General features: G+C 47.7%; 1 protein-coding gene across 3 annotated transcripts in view; it reads right to left on the reverse strand.

Moving 5' to 3' along the window:
- The window catches only part of LOC115193511 (E3 ubiquitin-protein ligase pellino homolog 1), a 39,559-nt gene extending 27,297 nt beyond the window's left edge, over positions 1–12,262 (reverse strand). The window contains exon 1 of one of the 3 annotated variants that reach the window (XM_029752201.1): positions 12,244–12,262. The gene's annotated coding sequence lies outside the window, so the exon portion shown is untranslated. Of the gene's footprint in view, positions 1–10,262; positions 10,885–11,891; positions 11,979–12,243 lie in introns of those variants that run through there. The other 2 variants (XM_029752200.1, XM_029752199.1) reach the window with 2 other exon arrangements.
- Positions 12,263–12,590: the final 328 nt, after the last annotated feature.

The following is a 12,590-nucleotide window of genomic DNA, read 5'->3' on the forward strand; positions in this document are numbered from 1 at the left end:
AACTGTCAGAAGACCGGAGTACAAACCAGCCAAACTGTCAGAAGACCGGAGTACAAACCAGCCAAACTGTCAGAAGACCGGAATACAAACCAGCCAAACTGTCAGAAGACCGGAGTACAAACCTCACAAGAACAACACTCAATACATATTATGTTCTAATCTTTGTGTTACATAGCCTAGCCTACGTATAGGCCTATGTAATAGACAGACACTGGTATGGTGCTGAAGACAGCATAGTAAATATTAGGTGAAAAAGTGGTGAATTGACCCTTTTAACCAACACAGACAGTGGAATCTACCAGTGGGCACCCAGTGAGTACAAAGGATGAGATGCATTGTTGTGGGCTAGTCTAGATGGCGTAGTTCGCCTCCAGACATGGGAACATGCAGTTCATTATATTTATGTCATTTTCCTCTGGCTGATGTCATGGCAGTTCGTCTGATACTGCTGATGCTGCTATCCTGGTCTCTCTTGAAACAGAGATGTTAATCTCAACAAGACTAACCTAATAAAAGGTTAAACATCAGTAGACGTGGCCAACTCAACTCAGCAAATTCTCCCACACAGCCACCACCTTGTCGGAAATGGAAACCTATCAGAATAGTTCCATTGTACCCATTGCCAAGCATCTGACCTAAAAAATGGTTTCCAGAATGTAGGTGAATGTATGAAAGTTGAATGACACTTTTCACAATTTCAAACATTTCTCAGGCTTTCAATCAATCTCTGTGTCTGTCTGTGTGATTGCCAGAATCTTCCTCATTCTCAGATCTAAGATCTACCAATGTAGTGCTGGTTGTTGTTGTGTTTGAGATAACCCCCATCTATCTGTCATCTTTCTGAGCAGGTTGAAATCCTTCTCCTCAGTATTAAATTAGCTTGGTTAAATAAACCATGTTCCAGCTGGAAAGGACATGGACCCGCCTGCCAAGAGAATCTGGGACCAATCGGTGCCACTCCCACGACAACTGGGTCATCCGTGGCAGCTGAGGTCCTGGATGACTGGACGTTTGCCCATTGAGGGAATGGACTGACTGACCACAGTAAGTAAGTAGCCTTGGCTTGTACGAGCTGGAGCACATCTCCTGTTTCTGTAGTGTGGCAGCTTGATGTTCAAGTACACCCCCTGGACAGGACACTAGTCTATCACCTCAGCACACCCCCTGGACAGGACACTAGTCCATCACCTCAGTACACCCCCTGGACAGGACACTAGTCCATCACCTCAGTACACCCCCTGGACAGGACACTAGTCTATCACCTCAGTACACCCCCTGGACAGGACACTAGTCTATCACCTCAGTATACCCCCTGGACAGGACACTAGTCCATCTCCTCAGTACACCCCCAGAACAGGACACTAGTCCATCACCTCAGTACACCCCCTGGACAGGACACTAGTCCATCACCTCAGTACACCCCCTGGACAGGACACTAGTCCATCACCTCAGTACACCCCCTGGACAGGACACTAGTCCATCACCTCAGTACACCCCCTGGACAGGACACTAGTCCATCTCCTCAGTATACCCCCTGTACAGGACACTAGTCCATCACCTCAGTACACCCCCTGGACAGGACACTAGTCCATCACCTCAGTACACCCCCTGGACAGGACACTAGTCCATCACAGGGCCTTCACCCCTTAATGCTGAGTGCCAAGCAGTAACTGACTGACCACAGAGGAGGAAGTCAAATGAACTAGACATTATCATAAGGTCTAATACACTGAACAGAGGGTGAATTCCACTAGTGGTTGGTTCCCAAATGCCTTTCAGACATTTATAAAACACACTCCAGATAATTAAAACTAGGGTTGCAAAATTCATGGAACTTTCAATAAATTCCCTGGTTTTCCCAGAAATCCTGGTTGGAAGATTCCCGGAATCGGAAAGGAATAAGGAAATCCGGAAATGGGATTTATGGAAAACCAGGGAATTTATTGAAAGTTCACAGAATCCTATTTAAAACAATAGCCTATAAGACTAACAAAAGAAAGACTTCCAATAGAGGACATGTTTCTTTGGACTGCTCAAATTTAGGCTACAAAGGCAGAGGTTGACTTAATCTTAGACACTGTATTCCATAAAATGGAGAAGTGGGCTGTAGCCTACCTGAACTCATATTCAAAGTAATGTTTCTATCCACTCAGCCCAGTCACATGCTGCAATGGACCTGAAACGCATGTAATCTACAAAACGCAGTGTAGGTCAATGTAATTAGGTACAGAGACCCCCACCTTCCATCTTCAAAGGCCATCTGGTACCGATTTTACAGCCCCAGCCTACCACCACCCTGTGTGTGTGTGTGTGTGTGTGTGTGTGTGTGTGTGTGTGTGTGTGTGTGCGCGCGCAGGCGTGGCCACATTAACAGTAAATGATTGTCACTAGGTAGGTAATCCCCATCAAACACACCCAGGGGAGGGGAGAGAGGGACCTAGAGAAAGAAAGAGAGAAAGAGAGAGAGAGAGAGAGGGGTGTACTGGCTCCAGTAAGCAGTACTGGGATGTAGGATACTGGTGACAGATGGAGAGACTGGGAGATGGAGAGGAGGGGAGGCGTTCAAGTTACAGGCTCATCAATAATTCACTGAGGTGAACACAGACCGACAGCGGACAGACAACAAACAGCACACACACACACATCACATGCACTCAAAACCACATGGGCACTCACACCCTGTCTAGGTACTACTTCCTGCCAGTAGAGAACACACTGTGACCTTCCCAGAAACCAACCACCCGTCCCAGTGACCACCCGTTCCAGTGACCACCCGCTCCAGTGACCACCCGCTCCAGTGACCACCCGTCCCAGTGACCACCCGTCCCAGTGACCCCCCCGTCCCAGTGACCCCCCCGTCCCAGTGACCCCCCCCGTCCCAGTGACCCCCCCGTCCCAGTGACCAGCAGCTGGGGGAAAGTGTGGCTCACAAGACTCACTCTGCACAGGAAGACAGCAGGGAGGGGGGCAGCAGAGAGGGGGGCTGACCTGATAGGGGCAGACTGATCATAAATCTGTGCCTAAAGCACAGCCTGTACTGGCAGCAGCAGCCCCTGAGAGAGGAGGGAGAGACTGGGGGATCTGGAGAGGAGAGAACTACTACCAGCACTCCTCTCTAACACTAACTAATACTACCAACACTCCACTCTAACACTAACTACTACTACCAGCCCTCCTCTCTAACCCTAACTACTACTACTACCAGCCCTCCTCTCTAACCCTAACTACTACTACTACCAGCCCTCCTCTCTAACCCTAACTACTACTACTACCAGCCCTCCTCTCTAACCCTAACTACTACTACTACCAGCCCTCCTCTCTAACCCTAACTACTACTACTACCAGCCCTCCTCTCTAACCCTAACTACTACTACTACCAGCCCTCCTCTCTAACCCTAACTACTACTACTACCAGCCCTCCTCTCTAACCCTAACTACTACCACTACCAGCCCTCCTCTCTAACCCTAACTACTACTACCAGCCCTCCTCTCTAACCCTAACTACTACTACTACTACTACTACCAGCCCTCCTCTCTAACCCTAACTACTACTACTACTACCAGCCCTCCTCTCTAACCCTAACTACTACTACTACTACCAGCCCTCCTCTCTAACCCTAACTACTATTACTACCAGCCCTCCTCTCTAACCCTAACTACTTCTACCACTTCCAGCCCTCCCCTCTAACCCTAACTACTACTACCACTTCCAGCCCTCCCCTCTAACCCTAACTACTACTACCACTTCCAGCCCTCCCCTCTAACCCTAACTACTACTACCACTTCCAGCCCTCCTCTCTAACCCTAACTACTACTACTACTAGCCCTCCTCTCTAACCCTAACTACTACCACTACTACCAGCCCTCCTCTCTAACCCTAACTACTACCAGCCCTCCTCTCTAACCCTAACTACTACTACTACCACTACCAGCACTCAGCTCTTTGTTTTTCACTTTCCAAATCTGAGAGGTGAAAGTCAAAGACATCATAAATGTTGTGTTCACAATACAAACAACTTCATTTCAGTAAGGCTAACCTTATTGGAGTTGAGTGAAGTTGATAAGTAAGGATAACCTTATTGGAGTTGAGTGAAGTTGATAAGTAAGGATAACCTTATTGGAGTTGAGTGAAGTTGCTCAGTAAGGCTAACCTTATTGGAGTTGAGTGAAGTTGCTCAGTAAGGCTAACCTTATTGGAGTTGAGTGAAGTTGTTCCTAAATGCTGATTTGGGGACAGTTTAGCATCCCCCCTAATGGTTTTAGTTAGCATTGGGGGAGGGAAAGCTGATCCTAGATCTGTACCTTGGGCTCCCGAGTGGCGCAGCGGTCTAAGACACTGCATCTCAGTGTTAGAGGCATCACTAGAGACAGCCTGGTTCGAATCCAGGCTGTATCAAAACCAGCCGTGATTGGGAGTCCCATAGGGCAGCGCATAACTTGCCCAGCGTCGTCCGGGTTTGGCCGGTGTAGGCCGTCACTGTAAATAAGAATATGTTCTTAACTGACTTGCCTGGTTAAATAAAGGTTAAAAAACATAAAAACCAGGGAAACTTCCCCCCGGAGCAGCATTTGTAATGTTGTGAACTGCTAGACTAAAGGCAGAGCTTCACAACACAAACCACAAACAGACATAGTTGGGTTTTTCCTGTTAAAATGTTTCTCCAGTCAGGTGCAGAAGCAAACTGACACAGTGTCCAGATTTGACATTTTCTTTAAGCTCAGGTGTTGGCAGGTATGTCCTTCCATGACTGTAGGAATGACCTCATGCGCGTAAATAAGAAAGAGGGGGATGGAGAAGAAGAGAAAGAGGGAAGCAGAGGGTCAGGGAGAGAGACGGTTTGGAAGATACCTAAAGAAATAGAAGTAGAGAGAGAGAGACCGAGATAGACGCAAGGTGTAGAGATTGAGAAAGAGAGACCAACAGTCAAATCTGCTCCAGCACTTTGGAAAAAGGTCTGATGGTATTTTACCAGGCCTTTGTCTTTCTTACCCCACTAACAGAAACGACAGTAAAAACATACCCACTATCTGACCCACTTTCCATGACAAACCCTGGTAATCCTCCATCTCACATGCACAAACCCAGCACACTGAATGGAGCGAATAAGCTGAGCTGGAGAGTAGTGTGCCAAGCTTCACATACACTGCAGAGTGTAGCCTACAGCCTAGCCTAAACTGCTCAGATGTTCCTAGCCTCATACACTGCAGAGTGTAGCCTACAGCCTAGCCTAAGCTGCTCAGATGTCCCTAGCCTCATACACTGCAGAGTGTAGCCTACAGCCTAGCCTAAGCTGCTCAGATGGCCCTAGCCTCATACACTGCAGAGTGTAGCCTACAGCCTAGCCTAAACTGCTCAGATGTTCCTAGCCTCATACACTGCAGAGTGTAGCCTACAGCCTAGCCTAAACTGCTCAGATGTTCCTAGCCTCATACACTGCAGAGTGTAGCCTACAGCCTAGCCTAAGCTGCTCAGATGGCCCTAGCCTCATAGAGTGTAGCCTACAGCCTAGCCTAAGCTGCTCAGATGGCCCTAGCCTCATACACTGCAGAGTGTAGCCTACAGCGTAGCCTAAGCTGCTCAGATGTTCCTAGCCTCATACACTGCAGAATGTAGCCTACAGCCTAGCCTAAGCTGCTCAGATGTTCCTAGCCTCATACACTGCAGAATGTAGCCTACAGCCTAGCCTAAGCTGCTCAGATGTTCCTAGCCTCATACACTGCAGAATGTAGCCTACAGCCTAGCCTAAGCTGCTCAGATGTCCCTAGCCTCATACACTGCAGAATGTAGCCTACAGCCTAGCCTAAGCTGCTCAGATGTTCCTAGCCTCATACACTGCAGAGTGTAGCCTACAGCCTAGCCTAAGCTGCTCAGATGTTCCTAGCCTCATACACTGCAGAATGTAGCCTACAGCCTAGCCTAAGCTGCTCAGATGTTCCTAGCCTCATACACGCACAGTTACGACCTGGGGGACTTACCCAGGCATGTCATTCAGAGTACAGAATCATAAGCTTGCAGTATGCACAAACGTAAGCAAAAAACACACCTACACACCCACAGTTATGACCTGGGGAACTACCCAGGCATTCCATCCAGAGTACAGGCACACAGTGAGCACACACACAGGCCAAAACACACAGTCATACAGTGAGCACACACACAGGCCAAAACACACAGGCATACGGTGTGCACACACACACACACAGGCCAAAACACACAGACATACAGTGAGCACACACACAGGCCAAAACACACAGGCATACAGTGAGCACACAGGCATACAGTGCGCACACACACAGGCCAAAACACACACACAGGCCAAAACACACAGGCATACAGTGAGCACACACAGGCATACAGTGAGCACACACACACAGGCCAAAACACACACACAGGCCAAAACACACACACAGGCCAAAACACACAGGCATACAGTGAGCACACACACAGGCCAAAACACACAGACATACAGTGAGCACACACACAGGCCAAAACACACACACAGGCCAAAACACACAGGCATACAGTGTGCACACACACAGTACCAAGCCTCATGACGCAACAGCTCCAGAGAACAGCTCATTTACACACATCACGTACACACACAGAATGCTCAAACTGGACGGGGTTCCCACAGACACGCTGGACGGGGTTCCCACAGACACGCTGGACGGGGTTCCCAGACACGCCTCCTACAGACACGCTGGACAGGGTTCCCACAGACACGCTGGACAGGGTTCCCACAGACACGCTGGACAGGGATCCCACAGACACGCTGGACAGGGATCCCACAGACACGCTGGACAGGGTTCCCACAGACACGCTGGACAGGGTTCCCACAGACACGCTGGACAGGGTTCCCACAGACACGCTGGACAGGGTTCCCACAGACACGCTGGACAGGGTTCCCACAGACACGCTGGACAGGGTTCCCACAGACACGCTGGACAGGGTTCCCACAGACACGCTGGACAGGGTTCCTACAGACACGCTGGACAGGCGGGGGGTTCCTACAGACACGCCTCCTACAGACACGCTGGACAGGGTTCCTACAGACACGCTGGACAGGCGGGGGGTTCCTACAGACACGCTGGACAGGCGGGGGGTTCCTACAGACACGCTGGACAGGCGGGGGGTTCCTACAGACACGCTGGGGGTTCCTACAGACACGCTGGACAGGCGGGGGGTTCCTACAGACACGCTGGACAGGCGGGGGGTTCCTACAGACACGCTGGACAGGCGGGGGGTTCCTACAGACACGCTGAACAGGCGGGGGGTTCCTACAGACACGCTGGACAGGCGGGGGGTTCCTACAGACACGCTAGACAGGCGGGGGGTTCCTACAGACACGCTGGACAGGCGGGGGGTTCCTACAGACACCCTGGACAGGCGGGGGGTTCCTACAGACACCCTGGACAGGCGGGGGGTTCCTACAGACACGCTGGACAGGCGGGGGGTTCCTACAGACACGCTGGACAGGCGAGGGGTTCCTACAGACACGCTGGACAGGCGAGGGGTTCCTACAGACACGCTGGACAGGTGAGGGGTTCCTACAGACACGCTGGACAGGCGAGGGTGTTCCTACAGACACACTGGACAGGCGGGGGGTTCCTACAGACACGCTGGACAGGCGGGGGGTTACTATGGATACACAGGGGTTACTACGGATACACAGGGGTTACTATGGATACACGGTGCTGTTTCATCTATTAAGACATTAGACCTCTCCGTTCCTGTCTGTCTGATCCCATCAAGATTTAATTCCGGTTTCCTGACTGAAACTGAGATGCACAGCGCCTGTGTGTGTGTGTGTTTTCGTGTGTGTTTTCGTGCTTGTGTGTGTGTGTTACACAGCTAAAATTGATGCACATGTAAGCCGATACCTGCATCAGGCAGTCATCCTCTGACTGACCACAAGCTGGGTTTTATCTGAAGACCTGATTTAGAGACAGATTCAATAGAGGACAGAGCCCCCCCCTCAGACCCTCTGGAGTGGGACAGAGCCCCCCCCCCCCCCTCAGACCCTCTGGAGTGGGACAGAGCCCCCCCTCAGACCCTCTGGAGTGGGAAGGGGTGTGTGTGTGTGTATATTACTATTCTTGAGGGTACTGGAAACGCCCAAAAGTCCCCAATAGGATAGTAAAACAAGGAACATTATCCCTCATAGGGACATTTCCCACATCCCCAGAAGGACACATGCTATTTTACATTTAGGGGTTAGGTTTAGTGTTTTGGTTACAATTAGGGCTAAGTTCAGGAGTCATGTTAAGGCTAGGTACCCACAAGGATAGTAAAACATATGGTGTGTGTGTGTGTGTGTGTGCGCACACAATCTCAAGTTTAGAAACAAAAAAATATTCTGACCAAAAATCAGTTTGTAAACAACATGTTGATCTTTTTTCACCTTTATTTAACCAGGTAGGCTAGTTGAGAACAAGTTCTCATTTACAACTGCGACCTGGCCAAGATAAAGCAAAGCAGTTCGACAACAACACAGAGTTAAACGTGAAATAAACAAAACATACAGTCAATAACACAGTAGAAAAAGTCTATATACAGTGTGTGCAAATGAGGTAAGATATGGGAGGCAATAAATACAATATACCAATTAAGTAAATACAATATACCAATTAAAAACTGGAGTGATAGATGTATGTGCAAGTAGAGATACTGGGGTGCAAAGGAGCAAGATAAATAAATAAATACAGTATGGGGATGAGGTAGTTGGATGGGCTATTTACAGATGGGCTATGTACAGGTGCAATGATCTGTGAGCTGCTCTGACAGCTGATGCTTAAAGTTAGAGGGAGATATGAGTCTCCAGCTTCAGTGATTTTTGTTGTTCGTTCCAGTCATTGGCAGCAGAGAACTGGAAGGAAAGGCGGCCAAAGTAGGAATTGGCTTTGGGGGTGACCAGAGAGATATACCTGCTGGAGCGCGTGCTACAGGTGGGTGCTGCTATGGTGACCAGTGAGCTGAGATAAGGCGGGGCTTTACATAGCAGGGTCTTGTAGATGACCTGGAGCCAGTGGGTTTGGCGATGAGTATGAAGCGAGGGCCAGCCAACGAGAGCATACAGGTCGCAGTGGTGGGTAGTATATGGGGCTTTGGTGACAAAACGGATGGCACTATGATAGACTGCATCCAATTTGTTGAGTAGAGTGTTGGAGGCTATTTTATAGATGACATCACCGAAGTCAAGGATCGGTGGGATGGTCAGTTTTACGAGGGTATGTTTGGCAGCATGAGTGAAGGATGCTTTGTTGTGAAATAGGAAGCCGATTCTAGATTACATTTTGGATTGGAGATGCTTAATGTGAGTCTGGAAGGAGAGTTTACAGTCTAACCAGACACCTAGGTATTTGTAGTTGTCCACATAATCTAAGTCAGAACCGTCCAGAGTAGTGATGCTGGACGGGCGAGCAGGTGCGGGCAGTGATGGTTGAAGAGCATGTATTTAGTTTTACCTGCGTTTAAGAGCAGTTGGAGGCCACGGAAGGAGAGTTGTATGGCATTGAAGCTCGTCTGGAGGTTAGTTAACACAGTGTCCAAAGACCTTTGGCAATGCAATGACGACAACGTTTGCAGCTAAACAATAGCTGAGTGGCAAATCAAATCCCCATTCGAGCTATTGGTCCGCTATGATATAAGAGATAAGAAAATTGAAAAGGGGAACCGAATGATTGATACGACAACGGGACACGGATGTCAAAAGGCCGATCCAAGTCATCGCCAGACCGGACCAACAAAGGCAGAAGCAGGGGTAGCAAGCAGATCAGATGCTTGAACAAGGCAATGATATCCCATTCCAACTTGACATGCAAAACCTAGTTTGTTAGCCAGTAACGTTAGTTCAGTTGGTAGACAAAGCCGGAATAGTGCGTTCGATTCCCGGGACCACCGTGCGTAAAAATGTATGGATTTATGACTAAATAGCTTTGGATAAAATATTATTATATATATATATATTACAATGACCCCAAAATAAATAGTTATGACTAACGTTAAGAGAAGACTTGGTTATAGCCTAAATTCGGACCATTATTAGTTAGCTAGGTTTCTGAGAGGAATAACTAGCTACTGTAACGTTAACGTTACCTGGCACATCTCTCCACCAGCTAGCAATCATATTAGCTAGCTAGCCTACTGTCCTTAGGTCAGCTAGCTAGCGGGTTCACAAAGGAAAACAGGAGATTGGCAAGTTAATACTGTTAGTTATCTTGTGTAAATGAGAGGAAGGTTAGCCTTAGCTAGTTGTACTTACAGCGGTTCCCGTCGAGTCTGTCCTCCTCCGAGACACACCGCTCAGTGAGCGAGACAACAACCAGCCGCTTCAGCCCAACTTCCCTGAGCTAGCTTGTTTACTAGCTAACAAAGGCAATTTATCAACAAATCTCTCGTTTCATACAAAAGAGTCAGAATGGACAATCATACGACGTTTTCGTGTTGGCTTTCTTCCTGTACAAAGTTACATTCCCCAAAATACGTTTTTTTTTTTTAAATGCTTCGCTCTCCGTGCCGACGGCAGAGTAATATGTTGGAGTAATGTTGAACATAAACAGAGACGTTTTGAATTGTAGCGTACTCTGATCCGAGAAAAGCCTGCCGCGTATGATACGAAAGGGATTGTGGATATCGTAGTTGAGCTCTCGACCTAACAAGGCACCGCAGAGTATCTAAACCTGTCATTGAAGCCACCATGCAAGTACTTGTTTTGGAATGTGAAGTGCAAATTGTTTATATATTATGCATTAATGTGGTAGCCTATAGCTAATGTAATGAAACTGAGTAAAACCACGCAGTCCGTTAAAGAAGAAGACAAAGCATGTACCCTCTTAGACCTAACTCCCCCTATCTGAGATACCTACTGCAGCCCTCATCCTCCACATACAACACCCGTTTTGCCAGTCACATTCTGTTAAAGGTCCCCAAAGCACACACATCCCTGGGTCGCTCCTCTTTTCAGCTCTGAGCTGCAAAAAACACTGGACAGTTTTATCTCTTCATTCAAAAACTCAATCATGGACACTCTTAGTGACAGTTGGACTGCTTCACATGATGTATTGTTGTCTCTACCTTCTTGCCCTTTGTGCTGTTGTCTGTGCCCAATCATGTTTGTAACATGTTTTGTGCCGCTACCATGTTGTTGTCATGTTATGTTGCTACCATGCTGTGTTGCCATGTGTTGTTGACATGCTATGTTGTTGTGTTATGTGTATTTTGTCCTATATTTCTATTTTATTTTTAATACCAACCCCTTCCCCGCAGGAGGCCTTTTGCCTTTTGATAGGCCGTCATTGTAAATAAGAATTTGTTCTTAACTGACTTGCCTAGTTAAATAAAGGTTAAAAAAAAAGCAGAAAAGGGCAATATAATATAGCTCATTCAGGTGAACCTAGTAATTTACTGGTCTTATGTCAATCAAACCTTATGTGACAAGGCAGGAACCAAAGTGTTGGTCAGTGTTTCCCAAGGGACCCTACTTACTGGGGAGCATTTAAAATGGTATTAAACCACACCCCATGAACTTGTCCAGATGAGTTCTGTCATGTGTAGTCTGTGTTGAATGGTTGCTATATACATTTATGTTGTGGGGTGTGGTCCTGTGTTCTGAGATGGTATGTTTCTTTGTCAGTGCTTGTTCACAGCAAGCCATAGGCGCTTGAATATTAGGTCATGTTTCTGTGGATATATCCTAGCTCTCAAACTCTAGGCAGGATTCTGCCTTCTCCCTACAGTTTTCAGCGGTTAACTTCGCCCATGACTGGCTCATGTGAACTACAATCCCGATGCTGTTTAGAAATGTCAATAATCATTGCTTGCGATACTGCTTTTGAAACATATAGCCCTTTCATCAGCGAGAAATAATCTTTCAAATAAAAATGATACTTACTGCAACAGTTTTGCACAGATCCACACAGCTATGGGTGCTTCCAACCGCCCAAACTATTCCCGAGCTACACTTACACACAGGTGTTCGGAGCACACTAGATAGCAATTTTAGCCCAGGTGTTTTCCATAAACACGCACTGTAACATGGAGATATGGCTGTGTGGAAGCACTAACCCTATGAGGGCGTGTACCAATTGAACCTTTTGTTTTTTAAAATAAATTCTCACTGATATAAAAGATAAGGCCCTTATGCAAGAGTATAAGGACTTTATGGGTAGACTGGCCCTCGCTGTTGTGCTGGGATGAACAACACCATCTACCTGTGACCATATTCATGATACAGAACTCCCTACCTTATTGCTGAGGTATAGATCTCGGACTCGATAGATCCCAACCGAGATATAATCTCCCTCTACTCCAGACCTTCATACCACACAGATGAATCATTGTATATGTGGCAAATTCCCTCAAATCTAGTATACTATATAGGGAATAATAGGCTGCCAACTTCATTTGGGACTCTCTCTCTCCCACAGAGGAGTTTGAGACAGGCTGTAACAAGCCACCGAAGCCTGGTTGCATGGGACTCATGGTCTACTGCCCTCACAGCCGATGGTGGACACTCATCGTGTGTGATAAATATGTCTCTCATGTGAACCTGTTCTATAGATGGCAGCACCCTAGACGTCAATGGAAGGGA

The sequence above is a fragment of the Salmo trutta genome, chromosome 5 (assembly GCF_901001165.1).
Source record: "Salmo trutta chromosome 5, fSalTru1.1, whole genome shotgun sequence".
In the NCBI taxonomy this organism is placed as follows: Eukaryota; Metazoa; Chordata; class Actinopteri; order Salmoniformes; family Salmonidae; genus Salmo; species Salmo trutta.